The sequence below is a fragment of the Cyprinodon tularosa genome, unplaced genomic scaffold, assembly GCF_016077235.1.
Source record: "Cyprinodon tularosa strain WSP-4 unplaced genomic scaffold, ASM1607723v1 ctg226, whole genome shotgun sequence".
Lineage (NCBI taxonomy): Eukaryota > Metazoa > Chordata > Actinopteri > Cyprinodontiformes > Cyprinodontidae > Cyprinodon > Cyprinodon tularosa.
Window position 1 is genome coordinate 767,505 of NW_024038844.1, and position 19,150 is coordinate 786,654.

The 19,150-nt window shown below is 38.5% G+C and overlaps 1 protein-coding gene across 2 annotated transcripts in view; it reads right to left on the reverse strand.

Annotated features, from left to right (window-relative positions):
* The window catches only part of helz (helicase with zinc finger), a 99,443-nt gene extending 84,531 nt beyond the window's left edge, over window positions 1-14,912 (reverse strand). For both annotated transcript variants that reach the window (XM_038286480.1, XM_038286479.1), the window contains exon 1: window positions 14,856-14,912. The gene's annotated coding sequence lies outside the window, so the exon portion shown is untranslated. The remainder of the gene's footprint in view (window positions 1-14,855) is intronic.
* Window positions 14,913-19,150: the final 4,238 nt, after the last annotated feature.

A 19,150-nucleotide genomic window follows, 5' to 3' on the forward strand; every position in this document is an offset into this window, starting at 1 on the left:
TACGTTGGGACCAGAGACGTATTCACACTGCAATGGAACTGCTCCAGGGTTCGGCCGATACATGCATGCATGCATTCACTGATTAATAAGTGCATTAAGCAGCGATGCCTTGATTTCATTTCTGTTTGTTATATTCTGTTTAATTTGTTAATAAATCTTTTGATTTTGGTTGAAATTATGACTTGTGTAACATTTTTTATTTGTGTAATTCTAAATATGTACTAGAGCGAAGGTCTTCAACATGGGGTCTGCGACCCCTAGGGGGTCCAATGAGGTACTGCAGGGGGGTCGCGAAAGTTTAGCTTGTTTCAAATTTTCTTTGTATTCCCCCCTGCAATTTTTTCCACTAATTGAAATGTCTTTAAATACACATTAACAAGAATTCAACACACTGTAGTAAACAGATAAATGGAGGCAGAAGATGTCTTTCAGTCATCAATGCACACATTCAGTAACATTCAGTAGCTCCCAGCAAACGTGTACTGTGCAAATCCGCACAAACAGCATCCGCCCCCTTTTTCTACTGACTGACTAATACTGTTAGTTTCAGAGCGCCCCTTTGCCACCATTGGCTGACAAACGCAAGGGGGATTTCGATTGTCTTTTGTTTTTATTAATTTTTTTTATTTACCGTCAACTTATTTTCGAGTAATTTTTTATTTACCCACGGGCAATCGCTACGAGCCTGAAATCCAGCCTGGGGCTAGAATACTTTAGTCCCTGAATATAAAATTAGGGGGTCCCCGCTCCATCTCGCCATCAGTTTGGGGGTCCTTGGCCTGGAAAACGTTGAGGACCCCTGTACTAGAGGAAGAAAAAGCTCTATCGACTTTATGAATCATCCCAAAAACAATGAAGAAATAGAAAAAAAAAAAAAAAATTAACAATTTGTCCTTGGTTCAACATGCTGGAATCAAATGGCTGATTCAGGTGTGTTGGACCACGGACACATCCTAAAGTTCCCCGCTTAGAAACTGCCACCCCTGGGGGTCCTCCATTGCTCGATCTCTAGTTCAGATAACCGGCATCCAACAAGTTCAGGTAACCAGTCCAACAATTGGAACCATACCAGGGTCCAGCATGGAGGTATGAGTAGGGCTGGGTATTGTTAAAAAAATTTCGGTTCCGGTACCAATACCGATACCTTCACTTCGATACCGGTTCCTGAACGATACTTTTTTCGATACCAGTTTTATAATATCAATTCGAAAAAAAAGAAAATTACACAACATAAAAAAGTACAAATCTTGAGTTTTATTTTAAGCTCTGTTTTTCCATTTACATTTTTCCTCTTACATAAAAAAATAAATAATTCAGTGTCTAATATTCACTGTTACATTGTGAGGACCTTTTTACTTAGCAGTTTTCCTTTAGAAAAATTACCATGTCTGACAAACAAGCCCGTTGAATGGGATCCTACTGACAGCGCACCGCTGGTATGGGGGGGGTCTGAGCGGCTCCGACAGAAATATTGAAGGCAGGATGAACTGACTGCACTGATTACGTTTTCAGGTGGATTTTCCCACTTAAAAACATAATAAAACTACTTTATTCCCACTGATCACAGCAAATATAGCTGCAAGGCAAATAAAGGATAGAGTAGCTCCGCCCAACGCGCGTCTGACCCACTTTGCGACCGCGCAGCCAGAGCAGCAAAGCTTCTTCAGCAGCGCGTCAGAAGCTGGTACAAGCAGCAAAAATGAAGCAGCAGACGAGATTTTGCTGCTCTTGCTGCGTCCAGTTTGAAAGCAGCATGATTCACTCCGCTCTGGCTTTGCTCTGCCCACGGGCTGCTGAGAGGAGGATAGTCGTGCTGGCTGCGGTCCGCTCTTCTTGCAGTCAAACACAGAGCGACTTTCTGCTCTTAAATTATTTCTGTGCACGATGTATTGCATTGTGCACTATTAGCATCAGTCTTAATAAAGTGAAGCCGCACTTTTGACCTGGGGGGCATTTTAAAGGGGTTCCGCGACGCTGCAACCAGTTCACAAAAGATACACATGAACCCTGGCTGTAGGCGTGACCACCTGTGTATTTTTCCTGGATGACGCAATCACCTTAAGTGTTCCAGCCAATCACCGAAACTTGGTACCGAAAGACGAGGCATGTTTCGATACTCTGTAGAACCGAAGCATTTCGGTCGGTACCATAAAAGTACCGAAGTTCGGTACCCAGCCCTAGGTATGAGTCACACCAGAAAATACTCTGTGGCGCAGTACAAACACTTCTAAGGTTAGAAGTCAGAGCCTTGTTAAAGTTCTAGTTTTTACTTGTTGCACAGCTGGAGACAAAAAAACAAAAATGTCAAATGATAACATAAGACGCCTCTATGCCTGCAGTTGAGTCCCTGCCACCCCAGATCCAAGGCATCATTCCCAACCCGTCTTTTCTTTCCACTTCCTGAGCACCGGCCCACAGCCAGAACACAAACAAGAAAGAAAAGGCAGCATCTTCTTGTTGGAGCAAATAACTGGTTACATCAGGGGCCCAGATAATGAGTTTATGGTGAATCATTAGACCAACTAAAATGCTGCAATAACACTGTTTGCAAAAATAATAATAATAATAAAACTTCAACAAGAAATGAACTTAAAGCAACAGAGCAAAATTAGAAGGACTAGGTAAACAAATAATATGACCCAGCTAATGCTCTGTCCTGCAGGAGTCCATTTTAGATCAGCCTTGATGATAGTGGTCCAATTAAAGACTTTATAATAATAAACTTGTCTGTTGTTTTCCACAGAGTGCAAGAGAACAAAAACAGCCATGGATGGGAACAGCTTATGATGATGATGATGATGATAACAGAGTCTCCTGAGATCTGAGCTTTACTCAGAGAAGATGAGTAGCATCCATTATGGCATTCAAAATTGGAACATGGCAGAAATGACACTGTGATTAGCTGGCATGTCGTAACTAAGATTTCACAATTAAGTACTGTAACATGCTGCAACAGATGACTGGATCTGAGAAAACCAGTTATAATTCACTAACTTGTGCTAGACTTATCTGTTTGAAAGATGTGAAAGGTGGTCAAAGAAATAAAGAGCAACCATTTGACCTGTTAGCAAGTTTAAAATCCAACAGAGTTAATTCTTACAAGTAAAGATAAGATAATCAAATCTGACCAAGAGGGGCTGGAATATAGTTCTTCATACATGCTCATTTATTTTGAGGTCTTTGTATCAAAACAAACAAAGCTCCTCTGATGGGGGAAGAAGAAGAATCTAGACAGGTTAGGTGTTGTAGTTTTTGATCCGTAGTTTAAACCTTGCTTATCTAAAGCCAGAATAGTACATTCATATTAGGGCTGAAACAATTAATCGGATTAATCGTGATTGATTATTGAAATAATCGTAAACTAATTTAGTGATCGGTTAATCGTCCCTTGGGAGTATAGAGACTCTAAAACATGCCTTTAGCTGACAGAGTAACCCACTTAGAGCAGTAATAATACTCAAAATTGTAAAAAAAAAAAAAATATATATATATATATATATATATATATATATATATATATATATATATATATATGTATGAAGGTTTTAATGTAAGATAAAAAAAATTTTAAATTGCCTATCAATATGTTCTATCTAGAACTCAGGTGGAAAATATCTAGTTTTTAGTTGTTTAATTTCGTAAAAGGTCTTCTTTAACTAGGCCTGTTTTCGAGAAATATGCTTGAAAATAGCATGCCCAAAATGAATTGAATATATCTCAAGAACTACAGAGTTTATTTTTATTGTTTTGGTATCAAAATAAAGGCAAGACCCCAGAGAATATGTAACAGGTCTAAAAACCATCTTGGGGCGAGTGCTGAGGACCCAAATTTGGGTCCTCATGTTATGAAAAGGTTAAAGAATCTTTGGCTATCCAACTATTAATTGATTCATCAGAAAAATAATCAATAGATTAATCGATTTGCAAAATCATCTTTAGTTGTTGCCCTAATTCATATAAAATGTATTTTTCTTAACAAAAACTAAAAGGATGTAAAAAATATTTCTGCATCAAAAAACATAAAAGCTAGAAAATCTCCCTCCTAGCTCTGATGGTTTTATCACTATTTTGAATCTGTGCTGAAAGAAAGCAAAACAAAAACAGGCAGAATCTTGGTTGTATTGCTTGAATCTGTAAAAAGAAAATTACAAGTTTCCACTCAAATAGTGGCAGAAAAGTGTGAAAATAAGGAGAAGTGTGAGTGGGAACAGGTTACATAAAGCTGTGTAACCTCGTTAGATTCCATAAGAGAACGGATCAAAATTGGGAGGGTACACTGTGACCTACTGGAGAACACCCTATGCCTGTAGTAGCCTAACAACTGTTGGTCCATCTAACTGAATGTTTAAAAACTGGGCCTGCAGCCTACAGAGCACAAAATATAAACGACAAACACCACAAAATGAAACATGGCTGAAAAGGTATCTTTCTAACTTTAAGAAACTAACGGTCAAATGTATTTGGCACAAAATATGTGACAGGGAGTCCTTTAAAAAGTAAAAGTATGCATTTTCTAAATAACAATAATTTCCAACAGCTGTTCAAAAGACAGAGGTGCCAAGTAACAAAGTACAAATACTTTGTTACTGTACTTAAGTACACTTTTTAGGTATACTTTGTATTCCTTACATCTTTAAAACTAACATTACTCGTTACTCTTGGCTTCGGTTTAATGTTTATAAATATTTATTTTACATCATGTGCCCCATCCAATGCAGATCATTGGCACCATCCACATCTAGTGAAAACTATTGTAATTGGATGAGTCATATAATGCAAACACTCATCGGTTAGCTAAAGAAAATCATCAGAAGCAAGCAGGTGTTCTTTAAACTACAAACGTGAATTATCTATGTTATGCTACAATGTCAGATTCAGAAAAAGATGTTGAAATATCTGAAAAGTCGTATCGGAAGATGGAGATCATCAAGACCTCCCTCATCCTTGGCCCGATCTCAAAGATATTTTACAAATAGCCGAACAATTGAGCTTTCAGTTCATATAGCGGCAGGTTACTTTATACTTTTATACTTTAAGTAGTTTTTGGAATACATATGTTTTTACTTTTACTTGAATAAAGAGGTGAAGTTGATATTTCAACTTTTACCAGAGTGTTTCTAAACTGCAGTATCTATATTTCTACTTAAGTAACAAATGTGCATACTTTTGACACCACTGGCAAAAGCCAGCAATGTGCAACATTTTTATTACAGCCTGGCTCAGCTAGTTTAACCTCTTCTGATAAATAACATGCTAAACTAGTCCAAAGTTAAGACTAAAATTATTCTGAGGTTATAGATAGATATCAATGGATAGTTTTTTAAGGCCGATGCCCATACTAAATATTTTGGCATCGATCTAACCAATCCTAGACATGTGATGCCAATTATTTGAGGTATTGCTGTCTTCCTCTGTTTAAATAATAATAACACAATGATCAAAGTTTAAACAAAAAAAAATAATAATAATAACAAATCAAAGATAGCAACAATGGATGCTTTAATCAGGATCATTGATGCTGATCCAAATACCAAACACTGTTGAGGGCCAATAACACGGATTGGCTATTATTCTAATTAAGGCATAAATGCTACTACCAGATATGTGATCTCACTAAATTGAATCGTAAAATCACCAAATTTAGACGAAAACATGTTAAAAAAAATAAATAAGTACTTGCAAGCACAATGCAGCGCGCATTCAGTCAAAAGCACAAATAATGAATATGCTAACAATAACACAATAATGAAATAAGGGAAAACAGTTATGCAATTATACTGACAATCATAAATATTACAACACTGCTTTTATCAAATACTGCGAGGAAAAAGTAAATATTTAAAGAACAAATGAAGGCTCCACTCAAATAAAAGACTATACTCTAATAATTAAAAATGCCTTTGAGCAGTATTAACTGTTATTAGTGTGTACAAAACTTTTTTTTGTGTGCGTCTTTGTGTAAGACCCTCTTCCTGGCTCTGATTGGCTGTTTCTTACACTGCTAAACACAGATTTATCTTCATAATGTTAGGACAAATCAAAAGATTTAATACATATATCAAAGCTTTTCTTTCTTTTTTTTTCTTTTTTTTAATGCATACTCTAGCTTTATGGTTCGCAGTGAGAGTCCACTTTTTGATGGAGATAAGAAATATTTACGTGGTCCAACAGTGAGAGCAGTTTGTGGAACTCAAATCTTTCCAGTTCTGGTCGCCTTCCAGATGAATAAAATATTTTTCCAGTTATTTTTTTTTCTGATCATCGTGCTCATCGAGGTTTGACCTGCTTTCTGACCAGCTCATTTTTTCTTCCTGCATTGATCCTTAGTACCTCATAAACTCCATAATGTGCTGTTTTTTTGTTTTTTTTCTCAATGTATTCCATATGTTAGTGCATTTCGACCAGCTCCACCACCAAGGTGTTTTTCAATTGCAAGATAAGAACTTCAAATTAGTCTCAAAGCAGAGCTTCAAATGACAGTGTTCAGGATTTGCTGTGCGCTTGTGCTGTAAAGATGGAAATCCATTGTATTGTAAGGCCTGTGCAGGGTACAAAGTAAGAGATACAGGTGATCGGTGTTTGTAATCAGCAACAAAAGATTGCATTTTTTTTATTGCATCTATGATAGGCTCTATTAGTTTTTACCTGCTCTGTCACTTTATTAGGTACATCTTATTAATACTAGGTTGGACCCATCTCTGTTTTCTGAAATGCCTTGTCTTTCACAGCACAGCATGGACAAGGTCTTAGAAAGTTTGGGCTGTTTTAAATCATCCCCCCATTGCCTACTGATGGAGGTCAGAGGGTCTAGTATGCGAGCCTTGCCCCAGTGTGTCCAGGGCAGATGACACCTTCAGAGGGAAGTTCTGTGAGTGATTGAATGGAGTCCCCCAATTTTTAAAGGTGTTATACATTTACTTGTTACCAATAATGCTCATCTGGTGCAAACAGAAAGTCTCCCATACTATTAAACTTACCACCAGCCTGAGCTGCTGTCATGTTGTTTACATCCAACCCCACCATCTTAATACCGCAGCTGAACTCACGGCTCCAAGGACAGAGCGACGCTCTTCAGAACTGTTATTGTGCAATTTTGGTCTAAGAGCTGTAGCTTTGGTTTCCTGTTCATCCCAAAGAACTGAGCAGTTTCCTCTTCTTATGCTGCAGCGATTATCTTTGAGGTTAAACTTTTCTTCTTTTAGATGTTTTTATTCTTCATACTTCGATGGCACTCACTCTCATACTGGTGAGTCTATGCCCCTCTAACATCTACAAGCAAATTTTATAAGCAAAATTCCCACTACAGTTTTTTGGACAAATTACTATGTACCTGAGAGATCATGTCCAAAACTGCATTACTCACCATTTCATGAAAAAGTCAGACCTGACACTCTAGCACAAAATAATCCATGTTTAAATCCACTTTCTACCACATCCTGAAGCTCAGTTTGAACCTCTGCTAATGTCACCATGTCCAGATTCCTATAGTAGGGCAATAAACTATTTCATAAGCCACTGATTGTCCAGGTTCTCCTACTTCAGAGCTGGTTATCCTCCCTCAGCAGTGTGTTGCAGTGAGTTTGTCGCAGACATTTTTTATTTATGCCTGATTTTGAAGCATGTTCTGCGCTATGTTATTCCACACCACAACGCAAGAGGGACAATCAGAAACTAGCTGTGGGTCTAGATACGGCCGAGGCGGTGAGGAAGTGGGGGCAAATTCGTGAGACAACGGAGGGACATAAGGGCGAAAAAGAGGGGGGATCCAGGTGGAAACAGGATCCCAGAGTTCTCGCACACCTCGCTCTTCTAGCTGGTCCAAATTCGCGAGTCGTTTTCCACAATGGCGGTCATACAAACAAAATATGCCAGGAAGGTACCAAACAGGAAATACACATAGTGTACAGTGGATGCAGATTTGACCAATCAGAGGCCCTTCTGTCTGCGGTCACCTACAACGTAGGAGAGGTGCAGCGGAGTGACTGCGGAGGGGGCGGGACATCGCTGCGTTCACTGTGACACCTACAGAGACGACCTAGTTTAGAAGTATAAATCAGCCTTTAGAATGATGAGAGGCTTTTAATTTTCAATCAGAAGTAGATTTCATCTATGAGAAATAAAATAAACGCTCCAGGAAAACACATATTTACAAATTATGGTGGACAAAAAAGTATTGGGTCACCACAAACAAGCTAGATGTCTGGGCCTCACAGACCAGGAGTGACGTCTTTAAGAGGATTTTCTGTCCTCCACTCATTACCTGAACAAATGACACCTGTCCACAGCCTCAAACAGTCTCCAAATTCATCCATGGCCAAAACTAAAGAGCTGATGAGGGACACCGGGGGAAATTACTTTCAGAGAGCAGGACAGTTACGTCTACCATCTACAATAATGTCATGTTCCACTGAAGAGGAATTGTGCCTGGGTCTTCCAAAATAACAGTAATCCCAAACTCACTCCTCAGGCAACAAAGAAGAGGCTCAGAAAAAAAGAAAAAAAAAAAAGTCCTTCTCCAGACCTCCTCTCAAAATACATTTGAGAATTTAGTTAAAAGTCTGTGTTACCTAGCTGTATTCCTGCTCTAGAGGAAATCTGATGGAGGAAAGAAGCCAAATTCCAGCTAAAATGTGAGCAAAAAAAATTACCAACAAAGGTTATGATACAAAGCATTGAGGGCAGATTATACTTCTGCAAATGCAGATGTCGCTTGGGTCTGGTCGCAAACCAGTTTTGCTGGTATCCTTCTGCACATTCGGTTTGGAATTTCTAGGGACGCACAGCAATTTCCCGCCAAAGCGCTAGGGGGAGCATATTCAAGAACTCGCGAGAACTTCGGCATATGGTCACGAGAACTTCTACAGCGGCGCTGGCAGGAGTGTTTATCTTCCAAAACAACAATGGCGCTTCTTTAAGATATCACGGTCACATAGATGGATCTAGAGCTACTAGACATCTAAGGCCCCGTCCACACGAAGTCAAAACAAACATGAAACGCTAATATTTTCCAGAACGTTTGTCGTAAAGACGGAGACGTAAAATAAATGTGATTGTCCACACGAATACATGAAAACGCTGCAAAATGTATGCCAGGCCTGTAAGTGGCGCTGTGGTGCCAAAGCAAAAATAGGCGACGAAATGTTGGGCATGCGCACTAATACTTATACATGTTTGCCCTGCGGGTCCATTTTCGTGGTTCAGTCAAATTCAGGTGATGAACTATGTCGTCGATATTGCTCTGTTCTTCCTGGAGATATTCCAGAAGAAGAAGATTCTGTTGTAAGCCCGACAGCAGGGTGAGTAGCATGAGCAGCAACCATTCAACACAGTACGGCGCCATTGTTGTTGTGATACTGTGTCGCGCATGCGTGTTTAGAGGCGACGCTATGACGCATGCGTGTAAAAAAAAAAATGCGGTTAGAGCTTAAAGATGGAAACGCGAAAACGGCGTTTCAGAATCTTCCCACTCTGAAGGCTGAATAAAAAAAAGATCATTTACAGACCCCCGAAACACCGGCTTTGTGTGGATGAGAGGCTGGTTTGGTGAAAAATTTGTGCGTTTAGGCCAGGGTTCGGCTTCGTGTGGACGGGGCCTAAGAGGAACAGGTCCCGAGTGAACCTCCTCGATTAATCTTTTGGTCGTAGTTGTCCATTGTAGATATTACTCAGTTTTTGAAAATGGTGCGCCCCGACACCGAATGGAGGAGGATGACCACACAGACAACCGGAAAGGCATTCCAAGGTTCAATCCCAGCTGCCTTTTGTCTGCACACTTCTGCTTTAGGTATGCACGGGTTTGTGACCGTCCATTGCGTAGTTAGGTTTTTTTCTTTTTTTTTATTGGTGGACGACGACGGTTGCAGAAGCTCTGCACGGGGGGCGTGGTCGCGCACAGTGACAGATTTGACAGTTGCAGAGGCTATGCGTTAGAAGCATAAATTGGCCTTTAGGCTTAACTTTTGTCACTTATTTTCCTCCATAATTTACAGATGATTATTTAAAAATCACACAATTAAATTGTTTTTTTTTTCCCTCATTTTATCTCATAGTTGAAGTGCACCTATAATGAAAATTACAGACCTCTCTCATCTTTATACGTAGGAGAACTTGGGCAATCAGTGGCTAACTAAATTTTTTATTGCCTCACTGGAATTGCAATGTTTCTTCGCTGTGATTGGCTGCTTCGCCATTTGTGTTACCAATGTTATACAACAGGAGCATCTAATAAAGTGGTCGCTCTTATTTAGCAAGACAATAGTCATATTTATAATAAGAAAACAGTCACTTGGAAAATACTCTAATGTGAAATGTGTTTCGAGTTGGATTTTTATTAATAAACTACATCAAATCAGTTTGCAGTTTTTTTCAAATCAGAACAGAAACAAACCACAGGAAACTGCATCTTACTAGATATATTAAGGAAGAGATCAGCTTCATTTTAATGCTTAGAAAGTTGGCTTCAGTTCAGATTCACTGACTTATTCTCCCTTTGTCTAACCGGACAGATCATACAGATGTATAACGGTAATATCCTTCCAGACACTTCCTGTTACAACCTAACTACAGGTAGAAATAGATGCTTAATGATGCATTCCTTTTTTCCAAGTTTATCCAGATCTAAGCATTATCTTCATGACAAATATAGATATATCCACATAACTACTAGTTTACGATAAGCTTCCTAAAATATTTCTCCAGTTTTCTTAATCTCAGGACAGTAGCTTTGCTACCAGTGCCGCTTTTTCCTGGTGGGACAGATGAGACTCCCTCCAACTTCCACTGCTTCTTGTGCATTTCATTTTAATTACAGTCACATTCCTGGTTTTAAAATGCACATTAAGTGCACAAGAAGACTCTGAGTTCTACAAAATAGTTGTGAAACAGACACGCTGAAACAAATGTACTTGCTGAAACCAATAATCAAAGACAGAGCTAAGGTAAAGTCACAAACGGGGAAGATTACTTTGAACAGCTGATCATAAGTGACATTAATCCACCCCCATAGTGCATCCCTTTAATATCAGTGTAGCTGTGCAGACTTGCATCATGTTCAAAGGAATACCAACATTTCACCAGGTTCAATTTAGCTCTGGGACACAGTAACACAGATACTGATCCTAGTTTTGCTTTAATCAAATGCAAAATGACTAGAAAATCAGCTTTTTTAAATTAATTATGAATAACATCAGAGAAACAGAGCAGGAACATGGTTGTGGACAGATGCAGGATTGTCAGATTAGGAATGAAAGGGAGCAATCAGATATCAGGTGTTCAATCAAAGTTGTGCAATTTTTAACACAGTTTGTTGGTTTATAAATGCAATGCGACACCTTGCTAGGCTTGTAGGACATTGCACAGCCTCAGGTGACCTGAGCTAGTACTGCACTATAACAATGTGTCAAAGGGTGTGGGCCACTTGGCTATTTCATCATCTCATACTTGTGTAGTTTTAAACTTTTTACACTCACATTTTAGCCTCCTATGCTGCATTTTATTCCCAACACCCTCCAGAATGACAAAGGAGTATTTAGGATCAGTTTCTGTGGTTTAATCACAAACCACTGGAAAGAAAAGGGATAAAAAATTGGCCCCATCTTATAAGAGTCACAACCTAATCAACAGGCAAACAAGTCAGAAATGGTCTTAAGCCATTAGTCGCCTGGTCAGTGGAAGAAAAATATTCTGAAATTTCCATGAGGCAACCTACTGAGGCACATGGCTGCTCTTTGTATATCAGTGATTTACAAAATCGACCAAAGCATAACAATTAAAAAACTAAGGAGTTGGTACATGCCTACGAGCCTCTGCAGGAATTTTTTTTTTTTTTTAGACAACTTCTGCAACTCCTTTAGGTTTTACAACAAATGGCTAATAGGCAACTTTAAGTTTTGGACTCAATAATAACAAAACAGTTATCAGTGCGACCTGGAAGCTGCTACTATAAACAATCCACCGACAACATATCAAAGTGTACATCAGAGGACATTTTTAAGAGCATATTCACACCAAAGTGTTCTCTAAGGTTACATGTTTGGTCCAGATAGGAAGCTGTTTTTTTTTTTTTGTTTTTTTTTTTTTAGGGCAGTTTGCTTTCACATTGTACTTTTTGCAAGTCAACAAAGCCCCACCTTAACAAAAACTGAGTAAGAGAATAAAAATCAGACCTATAAAAAGGAGGAAAACAGTCTAGGAAGTTTCAAATGCTGCAGTTTTAAGGTAAAAATCAGCTCATTCAACTTAATTTCCATGTATGGAACTGGTCTGAGAAAGCTATGAGTGAAGGAGACTGGGTCCCCTGGCACACAGCATGCTAGCAGCAGCACTGCTAAGCTAAATGCACATCAGGAATAGTTTCAGTACATTTATTCTCACTACAGTGGTTCCTTAAAGCCCGGGTTACACTGTCCGATTCTCCAGCTGTGCGAGAATATTTCGATTAGGCCGATTTTTAGCCTGACCGTGGATTGTGTAGTGTACAGGGGGTAACGAGGGGTGATCAGCCTCTCACAACCACCTCCGGATCAGGAATCGTAAGGTCGGGACAAAATCAAAGATGTTTGAAATTCTGTCGGCCATGGTGGTTAAATCATACAGTGGGCATGCACAAACAAGGATTCTTCTTCCTCTCAGATGAAAACACAGAAGCATGGCAGGGGTGCGAGTGGAATGGAGTTCTTTCTGTAAAATTGACAGGCTCTAGTAGCCACGTTTGCTCAGCCATGTCTTTGTCCAAATAAATCGTCACCTTATCTTTTTAGGGCTTTCAGCACAAAATTGCACAAATTGCCAAGGCGATTTTTGTTTTCACTCTAGCAAGCTTCATATTGATCTTCTACTCGTTTGGCTTCCAGATAGACGAGTCCGTGTAGCGCCGTCTCACTGCCGAGCTGAGTCCGATGTGGTTTTTAGACGTACAGTGTGAGCAGGTAGATGGCATCAGATCGCACAGTGGAAGAACATACATCGGGAGCTGTGAACTCACACTGTACGACGAAACCACAGGGTGTCGTCAATAGGGCTGGGTATTTTCGCCAAAGTCATGAATCGATTGGATTTTGATTCATACAGTTCTAAATCGATTAATTTCGATTCGATCCGTTTGTACAATAATGAAAGTGGTTCAACTGTGTTCCAAAATACTCATGTATTTTATTTTTTCCTGTCACGCTAAACACAAAGTGCAAACTTGTTTAAACTTGAGATGTGAACAAAACTGTCTCATAAGTGCAAACTTGTTTGTGAAAAGTGAAGCCTCACTCGAGCGAGCAGACGTGACACAGCAGACATGCATGAGCTGCATTATCTTCAATGCACAAACCATATTTGCAGTGTTGTCTGTAACAACTACAGGGTGTTTGCCGGTCAGCCCCAATTTGTTAATGTCTTCAATCAACCTATTGGATATATTTGTCTGGCTTGAAGTAATCTTGAATGCATCTTTCCTGCTCATTTGAATGTGAACATCACGCGTCACTATAAAACTAATCGATCTTATTCGCTAGACATCGATTTTGCAAAAATGTAAAGGAATCTTTTTACCCAGCCCTATTCGTCGTCGAACAGTTTGAGCTGTGGCTCCGTGCAACAATTGAAAAACATCACACAGTGTATGCCCGGCTTCAGTCTAGAAAGGAGCATGTTTCCTGTTGTTGGGATGAATAACGGCCTCAAAAGTAGGTCCCAGTCTGGTTATCTGTTTTCAGTCAGGAATAGAGTTTGATTGAGTGTGTTCATACTCAAATAAAAGACTTTGAAAAAAGCTGTATAGTTTTACATTATATCACGAAAAACCTTCTCTGTAGAGCAGAAGTATACATATCCTCTGCTCAACCCAAATACAAAACTCCATGCAGAAACAAGCCTTTCGTAAAGCTTCATAAAAGTTACTTTCACAAAAGTTTATAACTAAATATCTTCACAATGTTCAACCATAGCTCCACTAGCAGTTCTTTATATTGTCCATTGCTTAATAAGACATGGTGCAGGTCAAGGTCATGATGCTGGTGAGAGTAATTTATGGTCTTAATGGATGAAAGAAAACAACTAAAATGGATCATCTAAACAGGCAGTTATTCAAAGATATTATGGCAACACCTTGTAGATAAACTAATATACATAAAATTTCATCTATAAAAATTTAGAGATCAGCTTTTCCAAGGTTTGAATTACGGTAGTAGTATGTAAAAAGATAAATAATTGAAAGGATAAAATAATTTAGTAGCCATTCATAGTTAAGATAACTACAGATATTCAAAATAATTTCATCCAACCGTTTGAATCTGGATTTATCTCACTTCATACCCACAATAACTAGTGTGGCGGCACTTAAGTGTTTACCTTCATCGTTAAGCATCATAAAGTCAAAAACTGGGCCAATTAATCTGTTTATTGCTTAGTATGTCGAAATGCTCACTTTACAGACCAAAAAACCTGTTCTTTTTTCCAATAAAATTACCGTTAAAAAATCGTTAAAAATGTCCCCGACTATTCGCTCCCAGCTTGCATCGGTTTAACAGTTTTGCTCTCAAAGTGAAGACGTGTAGCTAGCATTTAGCACCGCAGCCAAAACACGGCCTTTCTTGGCTCCAAACTGATGAGCTCCCAGCGAGAATAGCTGGCTGGCTGGTGAACGTTAGCAGACTGGCTGGCTCGGCTAGCTTCGCCGAAACAAAACGGGCCTGAATTTTTGCCACCATGTTTAGGCACATATAAATCATGTGACATCTTGTTCCTATGAGTGCATGGAGTTAAAACATTCGTGGTCGTACTACTGGTTTGTAGAAGGGTGCTCGTGTCGGTGGCTTTGCGACGAAAAAAGCAGCTAAAGGGGCTAAAAATGGGAAGTCAACACTTACCTAGCTTTACTTTCTACGCCATCTTGGATCCACTTGTCAGACGATCGCAAAGCATAGTGGGATGTGCTGATCTGAAGGTTGTGGGGGATTTGCTGCACAACTGACACAGTTTTTTTGGCCTTTAAAAAAAAAAAAAAAGAACAAATGCTATTTTTAATTGAAATAGAAGGAAGAGGATTAGGGCCACTGAAGAAATAAAAAAAAGTTAACTGCTTTTTAAATATTGTTTCAGGTTAGAATTCTGACTTTATCTCAGAATTCTGACTGTAATATCAGATTTCTGACTTTATCTCAGAATTCTGAATTTATCTTAGAATTCTGACTGTAATCTCAGATTTCTGACTTTATCCCAGAATTCTGACTTTATTTTAGAATTCTGACTGTAATCTCAGAATTCTGACTTTATCTCAGACTAGGGTGGCCATTTCTATAGCACCAAAAAGGAGGACATTGTGCGGCATATCAATAAATTACTAAAAGAGGATGCTTGTGTAGCTGAATAGAACAAAATATTAAAGAAATGTAAAAAAGAATTGGTTCCCAGCATTTGTATTTATTTAATACATTGTGGTGTTTAAAAAGTGACAATTTTTTAACACGATTAATTTGCACAGAACTCCTGCAATTGATCATAAAGCAGTTGTTTGGGAAAGAAGCTCGAGAAAGAGCTAGAGAATAGGACGATGCAAACTGCAAAAAGTGGCTGGAAAAGAGGAATTCATGACATGGCCGCAGCCTGTCGAGAGTAAAGATGATTTCACCATGTTCTCTATCTATCCATATCTATACATATATATATATATATATATATATATATATATATATATATATATATATATATATATATATATATATATATATATATATATATATATATATATATATATATATATATATATATATATAAACTTGAGTCATGGAACTGTGCTTACAGCTCCTTATTTCATGTAAACTAATAACTTGTGTACATGATACTTGTTGATGGCATTAAAATTATTTCTAATAGCATTAAAAGAGCATTAAATTAGAGTTCCTCATTCCTGTATAAAACCTGTGAACGCTTAATTTAATCTGACATATTAAAAAAATCCCCATCATCATCCAGCAGATGTTCAGTTTCTGCCCAAATATTTTCTTTCTGTTGTGGATTTTTGTAACAGGGATAACTAGGATCATACATAGTTTGTATGAACTCTGTTTATTCTCTGCTTCCAAACTCATCATCTCTTCATCCATTCCTGCAATAAGAATTTTCTTTTAAAGTTGTGAGATTCACTCTAGAATCTCACAACTTCTTCCTGGTCTGATTATTTAATTAATTGCTCTTAGTTTTTGGGAATATATACAAACTATGCTCTAATTTCTAGATACCGATCTGTTTTTACTATAATTTAATTTGACAAACCGGGTCTTCTCTACATTCTTTTTTCTGTTTGGTGCGATTGCAATAGCGGGTCTTGATCTGGACGGACCGGAGGGGAGCAAAAAATAGCTCAGCTCCGTATTTTAACGGTGAAGGAGAAGACGTACGTGGGCGGTGACGAGCGGAGGATGTGGAACAGCTCTCATTGATTTACATGACAGACAAGTACTCCGTACGTGAGCGGGGCGGAGCGCTGACGGAGTATGTGGAATCTGGGAGTAAAGGAGGACAAATACACGTCCGGCTGGGTGCAGCGCCGGACGCCGGACAGTGCAATGAAAATCCGGACTGTCCGCCCTAAAGCCGGACATCTGGCCACCCTATCTCAGACTGTAATCTCAGAATTCTAACTTTATCTCAGAATTCTGACTGTAATCTCGGGAATTCTGACTTTATCTCAGAATTCTAACTTTATCTCAGAATTCTGATTTTATCTCAGAATTCTGACTGTAATCTCAGAATTCTAACTTTATCTCAGAATTCTGACTGTAATCTCGGGAATTCTGACTTTATCTCAGAATTCTGACTTTATCTTAGAATTCTGATTTTATCTCAGAATTCTGACTTTATCTTAGAATTCTGACTGTAATCTCAGAATTCGGACTTTATCTCAGAATTCTGACTGTAATATCAGATTTCTGACTTTATCTCAGAATTCTGAATTTATCTTAGAATTCTGACTGTAATCTCAGATTTCTGACTTTATCCCAGAATTCTGACTTTATTTTAGAATTCTGACTGTAATCTCAGAATTCTGACTTTATCTCAGACTGTAATCTCAGAATTCTAACTTTATCTCAGAATTCTGATTTTATCTCAGAATTCTGACTGTAATCTCAGAATTCTAACTTTATCTCAGAATTCTGACTGTAATCTCGGGAATTCTGACTTTATCTCAGAATTCTAACTTTATCTCAGAATTCTGATTTTATCTCAGAATTCTGACTGTAATCTCAGAATTCTAACTTTATCTCAGAATTCTGACTGTAATCTCGGGAATTCTGACTTTATCTCAGAATTCTGACTTTATCTTAGAATTCTGATTTTATCTCAGAATTCTGACTGTAATCTCAGAATTCTAACTTTATCTCAGAATTCTGACTGTAATCTTGGGAATTCTGACTTTATCTCAGAATTCTGACTGTAATCTCGGGAATTCTGACTTTATCTCAGAATTCTAACTTTATCTCAGAATTCTGATTTTATCTCAGAATTCTGACTGTAATCTCAGAATTCTAACTTTATCTCAGAATTCTGACTGTAATCTCGGGAATTCTGACTTTATCTCAGAATTCTGACTTTATCTTAGAATTCTGATTTTATCTCAGAATTCTGACTTTATCTTAGAATTCTGACTGTAATCTCAGAATTCGGACTTTATCTCAGAATTCTGAATGTAATCTCAGAATTCTAACTTTATCTCAGAATTCTGATTTTATCTCAGAATTCTGACTGTAATCTCGGGAATTCTGACTTTATCTCAGAATTCTAACTGTAATCTCATAATTCTGACTTTATCTTAGAATTCTGATTTTATCTCAGAATTCTGACTTTATCTCAGAATTCTGACTGTAATCTCAGAATTCTAACTTTATCTCAGAATTCTGACTGTAATCTCGGGAATTCTGACTTTATCTCAGAATTCGGACTTTATCTCAGAATTTTGGATCTTAATGTAGGGCGACAGTTGCGTTGGATTTGGGGTTTGCCCTGAAATCAAAGGATTGATGGTTCAAGCCCCGGCTCCGACTTTCAGTGTCGTTGTGTCCTTGGGCAAGACACTTCACCTGCATTGTCTACTGATGGTGGTCAGAGGGCCCAGTGGCACCAGTGTACTGCAGCCCGGCTTCTGTCAGTTAGCCCCAGGGCAGCTGTGGCTACAATGTAGCTTGCCACCATCAGTGTGTGAGTGTGTGGAGTGAATGACTGAACGTAGTGTAAAGCACTTTGATCAAGTCTCCTGACTTGAAAAAAGGTATAAGTACCATTTACCATGGGCACCCTGAAGGAAGAGATGTGGCAGCACTCAGCTTCACTGACAAAGATGAGTTGTTTGGGAAGGCCAGTAACACATTGGTGGAAAATGAAGGAAATAGGGCAACATTTTAGTGCCAGAGGGGTCCCTGGTAATGCTATTTCATTAATTAAAGAGCAGAAGGTGATTAAAACAAGACAGCTAGTTTAGTTTTCAAAACAGACATGGCTACGGCTTGATGCTAACATGTTTGTTAGCTGTCAGAATTCTGAGATTAAAGTCAGAATTTTGTGATTAAAGTCAGAATTGGGGGGGGGGGGAAATGTCAGAATTCTGAGAAAAAAGTAATAATTCTGAGATTAATGTCAGAACTGGGAGAAAAGGTCAGTATTCTGAGGGAAAAAAAAGTCTGAATTCTGAGATTAAAGTCAGAATTCTGAGAAAAAACTGAAATTGATTCTGAATGTGGTGGTGCGCACTGCCATAAAAAAGATGGCAGACATAGGGGGGGCATCTGGCTGGCACACACAGCAACAAAGGACTAGTGAAAAAGAAGCTGACTGGTCATAGGGGGGATTTTTTTTTTTTTTCATGGAAAGTTTGGTGGAAGGAAAAAGTGCCGGTGGTAAAAAGGTGCACAAGCAACTATGGGAGCTGGATTGGACAATAAGCAGCTTTAGAGGATTTTGAGGCATAAACTAAAAGCAATACTGAAATCTCAGAGACAGTAAGTGGTTTATTGTGACAAGAAACAGGTTACAGGCTGATCACCTCCATGTCACACTATCCTGTTTCAGTAATACATGCTAAAAGGCACCAATATATTGAGTGCATGTACAGAACGTAGACCTGGATGACAATTTGGACCTTAGATTATGAACTTCATCATCTCAGACT